Source organism: Ictidomys tridecemlineatus, chromosome 9 (genome assembly GCF_052094955.1).
Source record: "Ictidomys tridecemlineatus isolate mIctTri1 chromosome 9, mIctTri1.hap1, whole genome shotgun sequence".
NCBI lineage: Eukaryota > Metazoa > Chordata > Mammalia > Rodentia > Sciuridae > Ictidomys > Ictidomys tridecemlineatus.
Genome location: NC_135485.1, coordinates 59,052,247 through 59,069,525, shown reverse-complemented (window position 1 = coordinate 59,069,525; position 17,279 = coordinate 59,052,247).

The window sequence follows — 17,279 nt, the reverse complement described above, 5'->3', positions numbered from 1 at the left end:
CTCTTAGTACTTTGTAATTTCCTTACTTTTCCTCAATACTTTGTTACTTATGACAAAAAAAAATACCATGAATATCCCAAGTTTTGAAGTAAACTAAAAGATAAGTTTTCTTTGATCGTCTTTTTGCTTTAATACTTCTGTATTCTAGAATAGTACCATCAACACACATATAAAACAAGTCTCATATGTACTTTTTAATTTCTAGTGCCTAGATTTTAAAAAGTAAAAAGAAACAAGTAAAATTAATTTAAATAACTTATTGAGTTTAGTATATCCATGCTATCAGTTCAAAGTGTAATTAATACAAACATTATTGAGATATTTTACATTCTTTTCTATATTAAGTATTTGAAACTTGACATGGAGCACAACACAATTAAAACTAACTACATTTCAAATGTTCAGTATCCAAGTGTGACTATCTTACTGGACAGCACACTTTTCTGATAATAATATCAGTTAGTGCTTATTGAATTCTAACTGCATACCAGGCACTTTTCTAAGGCATTTATATTGTTAACTCGTTAAATCTTAACAACAACCCTATGAAATAAACATTATAATTATTCTCATTTTACAGATTAAGGAATAGAGTCACCGAGAAGTTAAGTAACTTGCCCAGCTAGTTAAGTTAGGATTTGAACCCGGGATGCTTATCTCCAGAGTCTATGTCCTAAATCACTTTTTATATATGTCACATACATATGCCATGCTCGATACTGTGCTAAGCACTACATATATTGTATTGTACTTAGTTCCCATTTTATAGATAAAGAAACTGAGGTCCCAAGAAATATATTTCTTGCCCAAGACCAGAAGCTAGTATTACATCTCACATCAGAGCTAGCATATCTGAACTTTGCACCTCCTCCTGCTTTGCTGCTACCCCTAAACTCTGGTGTTTAGACATTTTTCCACCCATGACTCAATATTTTTAATGCTGATGTTTTAAAGAATGACCAGATAACATCAGAGTGTGTGGGAGAAAATAAGCAACATGTAAGCACATGTACACTACTTTTTGATCTTCAAAGCTAAGCATATAAATCACAAGCACCAACAAAACACTAATTAGAGTTAGTTTTTTAATCTCATGTATGAGAAGGTAAAACTAGTTTGAAATATTTATCTAGAATATGGAAATCCATCTTTTAAAAATTCACACACCTGAGAAAAGTAACAGTATCAACAAAGCAATTCTCGGAAGGACATCTTATTTTTATAGCGGAGTGTACACAACTCTCAAGAGGAGGCTGTAAGTAATTGGAAGGATATGACACTCTTCCTCCCTTTTATACCGTGGGGCTTTGTTGTTTTGTAGACTTAGAAGTGAACTTGACATTTTGTTGTTACACTCCTTTCAGGTCTCTCTTTCTTTTAGATTAGGTCGATCTTAGGCTGAGTTCTTTGCCAAGTTCCAGCCTTAGGGGTTAATAAGTTCTTTCTCTATCTTTAGGTATCTCCTTTTTACTACTTCAGGAAATGAGCTCTGAGTTTAGGGAAACTTAGGGATTATTTCTTTATTATTTTTATCTGAAAAATATTGAGCTCAAGTATTCTATTATTCATCTGTGAACAGTAGCATTGTATCTTTGTCAAATTTATTTTATTCCTCGGAGGAACTTTAGACAGCAAAGGGGAAGGAGGGGAAGGAGGAGGGTTTGGGAGTAGGAAAGACAGGGAAATGAGACATCATTAGCCTAAGTACATGTATGAAGACACGAATGGTGTGACTATTTTGTGAACAACCAGAGACATGAAAAATTGTGCTCTATGTGTGCACTATGGATTGAAATACATCCTTCTATCATGTTTAACAAATTAGATTAAATAAATACATTTAAAATAAAAAGTAAAAATTATTTTATTCCATTTACCCTTTTTTTTCTGTTGTTGCTGTTTGGTTAGCATTTTTCTTCTTCCTGTAGTTAGTTATTAAGTAGTAGAGGTAAAGTTGTAATAGAGGAAATTGAGGAACAGGGAGAAAAGAGATCTTGAGTGGTTGGGCCTTTAATAATCAGGAAGCTATAGGTTCAAATCAAGCTTTTCTGGCATGATCAACCTCAGCAGGGTATGCCCTTACTCAGTGCTTCAATTTTTCCACCTGAAAATAGGGATGATGATATTTTTATAGCATATGGTTCTCCACAGTGGTTCCTCAGCTTCAGTGACACCTTGAGAATTTATTTTAAATAACTGTAGATATTTTTAAGGATTAATATTTAACAAATAAAAATGCTTTTCTAGATCCTCTGGGAAAAATGATAGAGCTCTATACCCTAGCAGAAAAACAGACCAAAGGGGTACAACAGGGTCCAAAGAGGGGAAATAATTAGCATCCTGAATCATCAGGGAAAATAGGTGGTATTTAGAAAGGAAAAAAGAAAAGATTTCTCCAATATTCTGAATCATCAGGGTAAATAGATTGTATTCAGAGAGAAAAACAGATTTCTCCAAAGGTCAAAGGAAAATAAGGATCAGGATAGGTATATAAGTAGAAGAGTCATTAAATAAAATGATAAAATGCTTTTAAACTGTAATGATCCTATATGTATGGCTAACTTCTTATCTTTTCTCAGATTGTAACATCATAAAAGGTATATAAAATATAATTTATACAGAAAACATAAGAATTCATTGAGTCCCTGAACCCATCCTAGAAGGAGGGTGAAAGAAGGCTAGCGAGAGTAAGACAAATGCTCTGGCTCTGCTATAGGAAGAGGCCAGATGCCCGTGACTGACAGGGAGGTGGGGATTTCTGCAGGGTTACCACAGCTCATCATATATACAGCACCCACAATGGATTCAGGAAGTAATGGCTATGTAATAGGAGGGCTCCAAAATGCAAGCCATGGGCACCCTGAGATTCAGATATATGTTAGACAGAGTGTGTCCTGACATCCTCAAGGGGCCTTAGCAGGGCTCTGAGGAGCAGTTCATCCTAAAGGAAGTAAGAGATTTTGAAGGGCACAGGTCCAGTAAGAGAGGGAAAGCAATACTGAATATGATACTTCTGCCTCATGCCTTCCAAGGATGAGTGTCAGAACCTGAGCAGGGGAGGCAATAGAAGAATATGTTAAAGAGCCATTTCTCTGAAAACTCTGAAGGGTTTGTGAACACAGAACTTCTTGTTTGTGGGAACCGAGGTAACAAGGAAAACTTGAGAGAATTTCTTGAGTGCAAGTGGGAGAGCCTGGGATATACTTGGCACAGTGACAGCTTCCGTGATTTTGGCACCTTTCCTACAGAAAGAATGTAACAAAAGCAGCAGAGGACAAAAGGGCTGATGTTGTGCAGAAGCAAATGCGTTTGGGAACACTTAATGACACACTCCCTTGGTACATTCATCCAGAGCTAGGGAGACTTTGAAGGTGAAGCCAATAATTATTGGTGGGGTCCCAAAGACAGAGAAATATAGAGCCTTAGATCACTCTTGATTTGGGAATCACCAACGGCATGGGGAAAACCATCTGAAAGTAATACAAGCAAATATGATGATTGTTATAAGAATTGTGAAGTGTGATAGGACTTATTCAATGTTTAATTTTCTTATATTTTTTTGACCAGGATTAATGGGGTTTTATTTCTTTACACCTTTTAAAAAATATTTATTTCCTAGATATGAATTAAAGTCTGACACACTATATACTCCCATATCTTAATGTATTAATTGAATTAATATGATACACTTTGCTAAATCATATCTAGTTATCCATAACTGTTTATCTCATTCTTTATTATGTGAAAATTATGTATCTTTTAAAAATTATTTTATTTATTATAATTAGTTATATGTGACAGGAAATGCAATTCAATTCATATTACACAAATAGAGCACAATTTTTCATATCTCTGGTTGAACACAAAGGAGAGTCACACCATTCATGTTTTTATACATATACTTAGGGTAATGATGTGCATCTCATTCTACCATCTTTCCTTCCTCCATCTCCCCTCTCTTCCTCTCCTTCCCCTTTGCCTAATCTAAAGTTCATCTATTTCTCCCATGCTCCCCACCTCCATTTGGTTTCTTGGGATTGCCTTACTTTACTTAGCATTATATTCTGCAACTCCATCCATTTACATACAAATGCCATGATTTTATTCTCAAAATTAAGTATCTTGAAGAATCTTACTTTTTGGGGTTTTTTTTTTTTTTTGTACTGGGAATTGAACTCAGGAGCACTTTGCACTTTAACTCTGAGCTACATTACAGTCCTTTTTTTTTTTTCTTTTTAACACAGGATCTCCCTAAGTTACCTAAGCTGGCCTCCAACTTGCAACCTTCCTGCTTCTGCCTCTTGAGTAGCTGGAGTTACAGGTATGTAGCATTGAACCTGGCTAAAAATCTAGTTTCTTTCAGAGCCAACAAGAAAGCATTATCAGGATTCGTTGTAAAATCCAAATGAATTATATCCACTGAATAACACTCCTTTGTCAATCATGCTGCCTTTTTTACATAATTTAATGTATTAGAAGGCAAATATTTATTTTGACAAGACTATTCTGTCCTAACCATTTTGACATAAATTCATTGGCTTCATTATCTTTATTCCCTAGTTCCTAACAGATTTTTTCCTCCTTTCTATATGCTAATAAATTACTGATAATTTCTCATTTTAAAAAGCACTATAAGTCAGGCATGATGGTGCTTGCCTATAATCCCAGGTACTCAGGAGATAGGGAGAAGGATCATAAGCTCAAGGCCAGCTTGGGCAACTTAGTGAAATCGTGTCTCAAAATTTGAAAAAATTAAAAAGGAATGGGATGTAGCTTAGTAGTAGAGCATCCCTGGGTTCAGTCCCCAGTATTGAAAGAAGAGAAGGAGAAGGAAAAGAAGAAAAGAAGATGGAAAAGGAGGAAGAGGAGGAGGAGAAGGAGAAGACAAGACACTCTACTGATTATGCTCCAATCACATCTGTTCCTTACCCCTGCCCACCCTGCTTTGTACCTACTGACACTGAGCCTTTTAAACTGTACCACCCAGGTTCCAGTGCCCTCTTGCCTCTCACTGGGTTTGTCCGTATGAAGTACCAGCAAGAGATATAAAGCTGGAAGAAAGAGAAACCAACGTAGTTGCCCAGTTCCCTCCTATCTGGCTGCCATCCTGGAAATGGGTGCATTCCTCAATGATCACTGCTTTTGCCAATCGACATCTCTCCCATAACTTGAGCTCTCACCTTGTTCCAATAACACAGTGTTTCCCTTTGGCCTTACCCTATGATTTATATCCCTTGCAACACAGTACATATCCAATATTTGGAGTTGGTTGATCAAGAATAATGCCTTAAGAGCTTTCAACAAGACAGTGTCTTACCTAATCATTTATTTACATTTATTATTTATTATGTGGAGACAGAGTTTCACTAAGTTGCCCAGACTGGCCTCAAGTTTACAATCCTCCTGCCTCAACATCCTGAGTAGATGGGATTACAGTCGTGTGCCACCACTCCTGACAAGACAGTTCTTTATGTCTATTAGCTTTCTTCAAATGTAACAGTGGCAATGACTGCCCTTTTGGGAGTTGTCCTTGGCAAAGTTACTTTTGCTTCCCCTCCCTTTGGCCTGAATTCTAAATTCTAAGAAAAAGACACATGCCCTGAATGATGAAGACTCCACCCAGATCATTGCCCCGTGCCTCCTCTGCCTCCCTATAAAAGTTCCTTTCATATAACTAAGTTCCCTAAAATGGCCTTTTTTTCAGGGAAGCGGTGGGATGATAGTCTTTCCATCTTCTCAGGGTGCCAGTCCTTCAAAATACCTGATTTCTGGGCTGGGTTGTGGCTCAGCAGTAAAGCATTCGCCTCACATGTGTGAGACACTGGGTTCAATCCTCAGCACCACATAAAAATAGATAAACAAAATAAAGATATTGTGTCCATGTATAACTAAAAAAAATTTTTTTAAAAAATACCTGATTTCCCTCCTAAAAAGAAATATGCATTCTGAGAGGAAGTATACTTTGTTAATACAGTATTGTCCCACAAATGTTTTTTTTTTCCAATGGAACTGACAGCTAATTAACCTGAAAAATCTAGATTTAAGAGTTCTTTTGAAAATAATCAGAAGACCAAGCCATACTGGACCCATATTTCTACTTGGTCATGATCCACTGGAGCTTTGCACTTTTTAGATAGGGCATCAATTCCTCACTTACTACATTCTTCATTACACTGAATTGCCTCTCTATGCACTTCACTCATTCACAATATCTGCCTAGACCCTGCAGACACTGGAGTTTATAGCTTCTAGTTCCACTCTTTTTGAAATTATGTGAGTCTATCAGAATAAGTAATAGGTGATTGCTGAAGAATGATAACTGTTTCATTGGCAAAAAATGCCAGGCCAAAGCTTTGAAATTACCACCTGTAAGGGTCTAACTGAATTCTTAGATAAGGTCCATTTGCCCTTCGTATATTAAGCAATTCATCTAAGGGTTCTCTTTTAGTCAGCTTTGTGTGATCCTGATGAAAATATCTGACCAGAATAACTTAGAAGAGGAAAAGTTTATTTTGGACTCATAGTTTCAGAGATTTAGTCCATGGTAGGCCGTTACTCTCAGCCCAAAGTGAGGTAAAACATCATGGTCAGAGGCCAGGGCTGCTCAGCTCAAGGCAGTCAGGAAGCAGATGGAGAGGGAGAAGAAGGGGCCACAGAGAAGATGCTCCCTTCCAGGGCATACTCCCAGTGATCTAACCTCCTCCAGCCATACCCCACCTGCCTATAGTTACCATCCAGGTAATCCATTGAAACTAAGATGAACTGCTTATGTTATAGCTCTCATACTCTTATCATTTTACCTTTAAATATTCCTGTATTAACACAAAAGGCTTGGGAGACATCCCATATCCTAACTGTAACCAAGTTTTCTATCAGAATCTTGTCTTGTATATTTAATAATTATTTATATAATCTTCTTTTTGTAAGGGGAGGAATGTTTGGAATCCTGATAGTGACTTTTCTGTTTTATATACTTTGAACACATGAGAAACTCTTAATTAAACTGCTTTAGGTAAACTAGCTTTCAGTAAGTTAGTCTGAGCTCCCTCAATTCACACTTTTCAATTGAATGAATTGTTAATATTTCTTCATTTGAAATATTCCTGAAGTGTTCAATCCAGTTATAGTTAGTTTTATATGCTACAGAATGTAATGTAGCTCTAGCTGAGACTTTTGACTATTTTCCAGGATTCTTGTTTAAAGCCTACCTACTACCATCCCTATGAATTATTTAAACTTGACCTCTTAAATAACATACAGAAATGTAATGCAACACTTCACTTAATTTATTAAATTGGTATTGTATTGAGCTTCTAATTTCTTAAATGGAAACTCCATTGCTGGAAAAAAAAAATCCTTTATTTTGAAAACTTTTAAAACAGTGCCCATTTAAACAGCCACTGCTGATTTAAAAATAATGATAAAGAGAGCCAGGTGTGCTGGTGCACTCCAGTATCCAGCTACTCAGGAGGATCACAAATTCGAGACCAACCTCAGCAAGTTAGAGAGGCTCTAAACTACTTAGACCCTGTCTCAAAATAAAAAATAAAAAGGGCTGAGGGTGTGGTTCAGTGGCTAGGTGTCCCTGGGTTCAATCCTGGTACCAAAAATAAAAATAGAATACAGAAAATATTATCTTGTAGTGTAGCACACACCCTGCTAACCAATTTCCGTGTAATCAATTAACCTTATTCATTGACCCTTTCTGGTGTCTCTATAAATATATTGACTGATTCCTTCAGCACTTTAAAAAAACTTGACTGGTAATCTTTCTGTAGCCTAACCAACATTTCCCCTAATAGTAGAGTTTTATACTTATGAATTCATTGTTTTCTCAAATCTGTTTATGATTGCTCAAGAAATATGTGTACAAGAAAAAAGTTTGTATTTTTTAAATATGAAAACTAAGTTAAGAGCTTTGGAAAGACATGATGAAGACAAGCTGCTAGAAGAGCTGCTAAAAGCTATTACTACCAAATTTGGGAAGTGGGCCATATTCAAACAAGGCAATTATAAAAATATGGAACAGGGTTGTGGATGTAACTCAGTGGTAGAGCACTTGCCTAATATGTACAAAGTCTGAGGTTTCATCCTTGCCACAAAAAAGAAAAAAATAACATTTCTAGGATTCATCTTTTAAATTGCTTCACAAGAACTTATTCCAGTATAATACAAATACTTATTGCACTTACTATGTGTCAGACAAATGTTCTAAGTGCTTAACATAAGTTAGTTCGTTTTATTATCCTAAGAGGTAGATATTATTTTTACTCTCATTTTTCAAATGAGGAAATTAAAGATTAGAGAGATTAGATAATATTCTCTAAATAATTACTTGGTTGGGCCCGTTTTAAACCTGAAGTCTGAGTTCTAGATGAAAACACTGAATATCATAGGCAATGTGTTATGGGTGTGTTTTTATATATATATAAAAAAAGTGACAATTCAGAACACCAGCCAGCAGGCCCATATTCAATCAAGGACTTAGCAAATAAATGAGGTCTTATACATTTAAGTGAAAATAAAATGTTGAAGATATGTAGTTTTCATTTTTTTTTTGTGATTAGCTAACTAACCACACTGATTCTAGTTGAGTTAAATAAGGAGTTTTATTCCCTGAAAAGATGTAAAACATTGAGTCATCTTGCAAAAAGTGAGTGTTTTATAATAGTAGAAAGGATAGAATTTAACATTAAAACAACACAATAGTCTTTTCAACAAATTATGCTGGGATAATTAATTGAACATCTATATGCAGAAAATGTATCTAATCACACATCTCATACTTTACACAAAATAATTCAAGATGGATTATAGAAAGAGTGGGGAATATAGCTCAGTGGTAGAGTACTTGCACCCCAGGAGAAAACAAGTATCACAGACCTAAATGTGTAATACAAAACTATAGAATTTCTAGGAAAAATCTAGGTACCTTTAGGGGTAGCATTGAGATATTAGATGTAACATCAAAGGCACAATCTGTGAAAGAAAAAAATTGACCAATTGAACTTTATTAAAATTTTTAAATTTTAAAAATTTGGTTTTTGAAAAATGGAAAAACATTCTGTTAAAAGAATGAAAGACATGTTACCTCCTGAGAGAAATATTTGTAAGTCACTTATCTGATAAAATGCTTATATCCAGAATATATAAAAAACTCCATTACTGTCAACAATGCTAAAATTGACATTTTTATACATAATTTTTTTGCTAAGTTTTGGCCATTATAAAAATAAATTGTACTTCCAGAAGGACATTTACTAAGCCAGAGAATGTAAACTGTTTAAAGTATATTAACTTTTATAAAGCAGCAATATTGTAATTTTATGATAAAATTAATTATCATAAAATAATTATCATCTGTTAAATCCAAATGAAGGCTGGTGCAGCAGCACATGCCTGCCTGTAGTCACAATGACTCAGGAGGCTGAGACAAGAGGATCTCAAGTTCCAGGCCATCTTGGGCAATTTAGCAAGATCCTGTCTCAAAGAGTATAAAAAGGACTGGCAATATAGCTCAGTGGTAAAGTACCCTGGATTAAAATCCCTAGTACCAAAATAAATAAATAAATATAATAATAATAACAATAATAATCTGTTAATTAATTAAATTAAATAAGCAAAATTAAATCCAAGTTAGGCAGAGAGAGTAAAGTAAGAAAGAACATTGAAAAAGAAATGAAGGGCTGGGGTTCTGGCTCAGTGATACATTGCTTGCCTCACTTGTGTAAGACACTGGTTTTGATTCTCAGCACTGTATATGAATAAGTGAATAAAATAAAAGTCTATCAACAACTAATATATATATATATTTTTTTAAAGAAATAAAGATACATAAACAGTTGATGGCAGAAATGTCATTAGGAAAATAAAAATAGTAATAACTAACAATTATATGTATGGTATTTAGTACATGCCTGGAATGGTTCATGTGCTTCACACATGTATGCATTTTATTTTATGGTAATATTGTAAGAAGAGTACTATAATATTATGCTTATCTTTACAGATAAGGAGATTGACAGCTTAAAAACAGTTCCTCAAAGTCACACAGCTAGTTAAGTAGAGAAGGTGGCATTTAAACACAAGGATTGACTTCAGGCTGTGCTCTCAATTATTATAGTATTATGTTGCCACTGACATCAACAAGCATTTGTAAAGTACATGCTACTCAGAGGGCATCATGTAAGAAAAATTAGGAGAGTTGTGCTCACAGAAAGTTCATAATATGGGGCTGGGATATAGCTCATTTGTTAGAATGATTGCCTTGCATGCACAAGGCCCTGGGTTCAATCCCCAGCACCACAAAAAAGAAAAAAAATTTAAAAACCCTTCATAATATTAGGAGTGCCGCAGTCTGGCTGGGCACAATTCAGGAGCCACTTGTCAAAAGAAACTAACTTTATTTTTAGAACTACACACACCAAACAAAACAGCTCCTCAGGAAAAAACCCTCAGAGCCCAACTGCCACCACCGGCTTCCCACAAGCCTCTCTCCCAACCCCAGTCTCTCCACCTCCCACAATCCTCCTGCTCTTGAGGCCGATTGGCTGGGTCGCATGGGCGGAGCCAAAGAAGTCCCCCAATGAGCAGCTCCGTGGTCTGAAAGGGCAGGGAAACGGCCCAATGAGCATCACCGCAGAGGAGCCAATCAGCTAGATGTTGCTGGGCCGCTGTGAGCCAATCATCAGCCGGCAGCTGGAAGTTTGCTGGCAGCTGGAAGTTTGCTGGGGTCCGTTTGACTGTGGCTCTCAACAAGGAGAAAAACCTATAGCTAATTCATTATATATAAAAAAATAAGAGGTAATGATAGAGATTATTTTGAGTGTTCAATAAGAGCTGAGATTTCAGAAGTGGCTTGAGGAATGTGTAGGTGTGAAAATGATTTTAAAAAATGTACGAAACACTCAAAGGAATTTTAGAAAAATTGGACAATCAGAGTAATGATCATTAAGTAAAGCTTTGGGCAAATTGACCTCAGACTAATTTATTTTAGGCAAATATTTTTGGTTTTGTTTGTATAAAAACTTTAGTTTCAGATAAAAACAGTATTGAATAACTACTACAGAAATAAGTGAGTCAAGGCTATTGATATGGATATGTTTCTCTGTCCTAGAGTACAAAAAGTGGGTAAGAGGGTTGCCAGTGAAAGGTAGAATAGCCTAAAGGCCTTGTTAAACACATGCAAATAGGCTCCACCCCAAACTTTCTTATTCATTAGGGCTAAGGTGTCACCAGAGAATTTCTAGTTCTCTTAAGTTTGCAAATGCTGATGTTGCCTGCAGGGGACCACACTTGGAGAAACAATGCCCTGGAGGAATCACTAGCTAACTGGGAAGGAGGTTAGTATTTGGGAGGCCTTCACCACAGAGTTTGTTATGAAAGCCAAGTGGGGAAGGGATTCTGGGTGGAGTTCAGCATTTATAAAAGCGGGACTGTCAGAACAGTCCTAGGAAAGCACGTGGTTTAGGATGTTTGGAAACAAAAGACTCATGGGAGTCCCCACAGGAAAAATAGCCCTTTCCTGTGAGGGTAAGGACCTTGACATATCACTGCAGTCTTTGGGAATTGAAGGATTTTAATCAAAACAGGTAGAAACAGTAATAATTTAATCAGAATGCTCCTCGGCACCCATAAAAGTTAGTTATATCTGCTACATTCTTTAAACAATGAGAAAACTACAACTTAATAGTGCAACAGTCTTTTAGTTCTTTTAGATCTTTCTAAATGATCTTTTCCCAGACAAAAGCTCAGAAATGGGCTCCATCTTTGATACAAAGGGACTTTTATTAGGAAATTTTATATTAAAAATACAACACAAAGTTACTTAATGCTGTCACAATTCCTCTCCCCATACTGAGGAGGAAACCCAGTGGTGCTGTACCACTGTGCTACATCCCCAGCCCCTTTTGTCTGGGCCCAGAAATTTGGATCTTTCTTATATCAGCCCGCTAAGGAGCTGGGATTACAGGTATGCATCCCTGCACTCAGCTTAATGTTGTCACAATAAAAACATTTCAACTTTTTCCTCCATTTCTGGTTGTAACTATCTGAAGAGGAAATATGGTTGGTTTTTCTAGGCAGATTCTGACATTTAAAATAATGTATCAGCCAGGCTTAATAGAGCTCCTCTGGGTCAATCCCCGGTACCAAAATAATTCATTAATAATTAATCATAATTAATTTTTTAAATAAAATAGCATTATTTTATTATTTTATTTAAACACAAGGATTGACTTCAGACTGTGCTCTCAATTATTATAGTATTATGTTGCATAAGCCCAATGGGTAGCAATTTTCATTCCTTAGGTTTACTTTCAGTAAATCAAGCCACTTGTTTATATGTTATCCAGCAGATTGTGTTTCGTATTAAGAATCAAAGGAACACTATTTTTTTAAAAAAGAACACTATTAATAACACCTCACATGTAATTAAGTTGAGTAGAGAATTAAAGCCAGAATATTAATGTGCATTTATCAGTAATGGTATAGTGACATAATGCTAGCAAATACTTCAGTACAAAGAAGCAGATAAAACTAAGAAAATAAGTTTAGAATACAAATTCAAAAAACAAAAACCAGAAAGAGTTTAGAGAATATACATGTTCTAAATACAATTATAAAGCAAGAGGGACTTTGTGTTTTGAAGACAAAAGCTTTAATTCATCCCTGATATCAGCCAACAGCCTGTACTAGGTGCTTAGACTGGGAGAGGTAGCAGTTATAACTGACACTCACTAAGTGTAGATTGTGTTCTAAGAATCTTGAGCCACAAAGGAAACTTGTAGCTTCCAGAACAGTTTGTAGATTCAGCCGTGAACTGGTTCACTTGAACAATTGGTAGAAGGAAAAATGCTGTTCAGAACACAAGAGAGGTAAATATTCAAAGCCAAAGAAATTTGATAAAAATTCAAGTAAATTTCAAATGAAATATGTGGGGTAGAGGGTGGGGGGAAGACTCATTTCTGCATACAAACAAGTTCCCCCTAAATCAAGTAGCTAATTCTAAAAATAAAAACAAAACAAAACAAGTAAATAAGCAAAAACTAGGGGGTGAGGGCTGGGGTTGTGGCTCAGTGATAGAGCCCTTGCCTAGCATATGTGAGGCACTGGGTTTGATTCTCATTGCCACATAAAAATAAATAAATAAAATAATGCTCCATCAACAACTAAAAAAATTTTTAAAAAATATCTAGGGGGTGAAACTCAACAAAAATGTAATGAGAATAGGAAGATATATTTAGTATTAATTTTCCCTTTCTTTATTCAAAGTATAGCTAACATTTTTTTAGTAAGAAAAAATGTCAGTTCTATCAATTTTAAATGTGAAATTCAGTAAAATAAAGTCAAGAAATTTAAGTATTTCAGATTCATTTAAACTTTGTTTGTTTTCTCTCTCTCTCTCTCTCTTCCTCCCTCCCTCCCGGTCTTTAGATGTCTCCTTTTTCTCTGTCTCTTTCCAAGCACAGAAAGGGTAGGGGGGGGTGAGGGGGGGGCGAGGGGGGGGGAATCATCTTTTGGAAATGGAGGATAAATGTTAATCTGTACACTTAAAAACTGAAATGACTTATTTAGAGTCCTCAGGGCATATTATAGACAGGTTATAAACTAAGATACTAACCCATACCTGCAGTAAACAGACATTTCTTATCTAATTTAGTCTTTCATCTTCTCCTGACAAGCATTTACTAGAATAAATGACCCACATATTTACTGCCATGGGAAGGAAAACAAAACAAAATCATTGTAGTGCTACCTCTTTGTTCTGGGTAGAAAACAGAGTTAGTAGTAGGGTGGCATAAACAGCAGTCCAGAGAGATGAAGTCAGTGAATACTAAACTTGTCTTTGCCTTTCCTTGCCTTTGGGATTACCAGCAAAGCATTTATTCCTTCATCGACTCATTTGTTTAATCATTCCCTTTGAATGCAGATAATTTTCACCAGAGAAGCAGATGTGAGGAATAGCTAAACAATATGATAGAGCTTTGTCAACATAAAATGCTTTATTTAATAATTTCTTTAGAGACTGAAATATTATATACACAATTACTTGTTTACTCAGATTTTTATTATATAAACTAATCTCTGCAAATAAGTAGGGAATTTTGTTAAGATAACTCTTAGAGATATTATAAAATCTTTTAGGTTACTAGGAGGAAAGACTGTCTCAGAGCCCAAATTGGTATTCTTCTCTCTTAAAAGTTATTGTGGTTTCCAGAGAGAAGACTTCTGTTTATTCAGTGCTTTCACTCAACAAATATTTACAGATCATCTGCCAGTATCATGAATACATGTTATTCCTTGACAAAAGTGGGAACACAAAAATCTCTTGATCAGCCAGGCATGGTGATACAAGCCTGTAATCCCAGAGACTTAAAAGTCTGAAGGATCAAAAGTTTGAGGCCAGTCTCAGCAATTTAGAGAAACCCTCAGCAACTTACTGAGAACCTGTCTCAAAAAAAAAAAAAAAAAAAAATTAAAAAATGGTCTGTGAAGCCACTTGCAGTGGTGCATGCCTGTAATCCCCATGGCCAGCTCTGGAGGCTGAGGCAGGAGGATCACAGGTTCGAGATCAGCCCCAGCAACTTAGTGAGGCCCTAAGCAACTCTGCTAGACCCTGTCTCTAAATAAAAAATAAAGGGCTGGGGGGATATGAAAGCACTGAATAAACAGTGGTTAAATACCTCTGGATTGGGGCTGGGGATGTGGCTCAAGCGGTAGTGCGCTCGCCTGGCATGCGTGCGGCCCGGGTTTGATCCTCAGCACCACGTACAAAGATGTTGTGTCCGCCAATAACTAAAAAGAAATAAATATTTTAAAAAAAATTCTCTCTCTCTCTCTCTCTCTCTCTCTCTCTCTCTCTCTCTCTCTCTCTCTCTCTCTCTCTCCTCTCTCTTTAAAAAAAAAATACCTCTGGATTCAATCCCCTGTATTCCACTCCCCCCTCAAAAAAAAAAATGGTCTTGGGATATAGCTCAGTGATAAAGCACTCCTAGGTTCAAATCCAATTACCAAAAGAAAACAAACAAAAAACCCCTCTGGATACAATAACTAAATACTCATGAAAGTAGAGAAATGAATGAAAACAATTTTCCCCCAGATGCCTATAAACTTAAGCCATGTTGGTAAAAATCTACTTTAGAAAATAGAGAATAATTCTGTGTGTGTGTGTGTGTGTGTACACCGTGTGGTATGCTGGGAATACCCAGGGCCTCATGCATGTTAACATGCACTGTGCGACTGAGTTATGTTCCTCATTCTCCCAAGAATCTTCTGTTTGTTTAGTCTGAAAATCGCAGCCATTACTTTAATTGTCTGGATGCATTTAATATAGTACACTTAAATTATTCTTTTTATAACAAATATAATACAAATGATTCCGAAGAGTGTCTAGTAAAAATGGATGTCTGTCCCCAGTAACCCCACTGCAGGAATAACTACTGTTACCATGTTTATTTGTCCAGATTTTTTTCCCTCTATGCATTAAATTATAATAGATGATCCAAGAAAGTAGAAATTTCCAAAGCACTGGCAAATTTGACTAAAACCTCTTTTACAATTGATGAAAGCCTGAGAGAATCTTAAGTTACCCAAAGATTGCCAACCATGTCTGACTTTCCCAGACAGGGAAAAGTGGTCTGTTGTGCTTCCTTGCCACACAAGTGTATAACAGGGACAGAAAATACATCTCTTCAATCCTTTCCTAGTCTTGTTGCTGTCCATAAGAGTTGAAAACTTCAAAACAGTCTCAGAATCAAAGTTTGGTCACCACCCTTCATAGGGCTTTATATCCTGTTAATGATTCCCAGACTCAGACTTCGTGACACCACATGTTAGATATTTCCAACAGGAAGACCTTTAACATGTCCCCATTCCCAGCTAGTTCTTTCATTTGGCTGTCAAAGAGAAACTTATAATTCTGTCCTAATATGCACTTAATCAACAGGCTAATATTTATTCCTTCAGTGAGTATTTTTGAACAATTGTTTTATGTCAATTAATATTAAGAACAAATCGAGAGATCATCAAAGCTAGAATTTTAAATTTTACCAAACTTTTGAATTTTAAATTTTCCCCAAAAATAAAATTGAGCTTTGAGAGGAAAAGAGACTTTTCCTGATTGTTTAAGCAGAGTTAGTTTACAATCTGGGTCTGTGTCCAGGTTAGGGCAGTATGGCAGGTAGAAAAAATTCCTGGAAGGGGATAGGAAAGGTAGCAGAATACAACAATTACATTATGTAAAAATGTGGATGTGTAACCGACGTGATTCTGCAATCTGCATTTGGGGTAAAATTGGAAGTTCATAACCCACTTCAACCTAATGTATGAAATATGATATGTCAAGAGCTTTGTAATGTTGTGAACAACCAATAAAAAAAATAAAAATAAATTTAAAAAAAAGAAAAAAAAAGAAAAAATTCCTGGAAAAAAAATGTAATTGCCCCAAGAAAATAAAACAAAATTGGAAAACAGAAGACATTTTGAGGTAAACATAAAATACAGAATGATTAGATGTTTAGCAATTCTTTATGACTTCCAAGAAATTACTACCGAGAGCAGAAAAATAGAGCAATATACAAGAAACTTCAAAGGCAAGATTCACAATTTCATCTCCTGAGAAAACCACTCTGCATTCCTTATGTATACCTCTCATAAGAGGTTTTAGATCAAAAGACTTTCCAACAGCCAGAACAAACCCAGTCCAGCATTCTAGGAGTATAAGAGTCTGTTGCATTTATTAAGTATCTTGGATTAGGCCTTGTTTTGTGAAAGGGTGCTAGTATCTCTGTTTGGATGCTCCTTGCTTTTAGTCTGTAAATGTGAAGTCTTAGAAATAAATTATGATAGAAATAGGATTCCATGGAGACTGTGATCCATATCTCAAGTGACTTTTCTGATTTTTTAAACCTAATTTTGACACTGTCATACTTTCTGAATGACAAATACCCAATTTGAAAACACCCAGAATAAAAATGGGCTGTTAGACAACTATCATAAAAATAAATTTTTGGAAACAATTTTTTTTTTTGTTAGTTGGAGTCTGGCACAAACTTTCTACCTTACTTATGAAGTATTTACTAAATATATTTGGGGTGAGGCTGGGGGTGTAGCTCAGTGATAGAGCTGATGCTTATCATATATAAGATCCTTAATTCAATCCGCAGTAAAAAAAAAAAAAGAAAGAAAGAAAAATAAAAAAATGTGCAGGATAAATATCTTCTGATAAAAAATTGAGAGACGGTTATTTTATTAAGAGTTAAGAACAGCAACTTGAACTT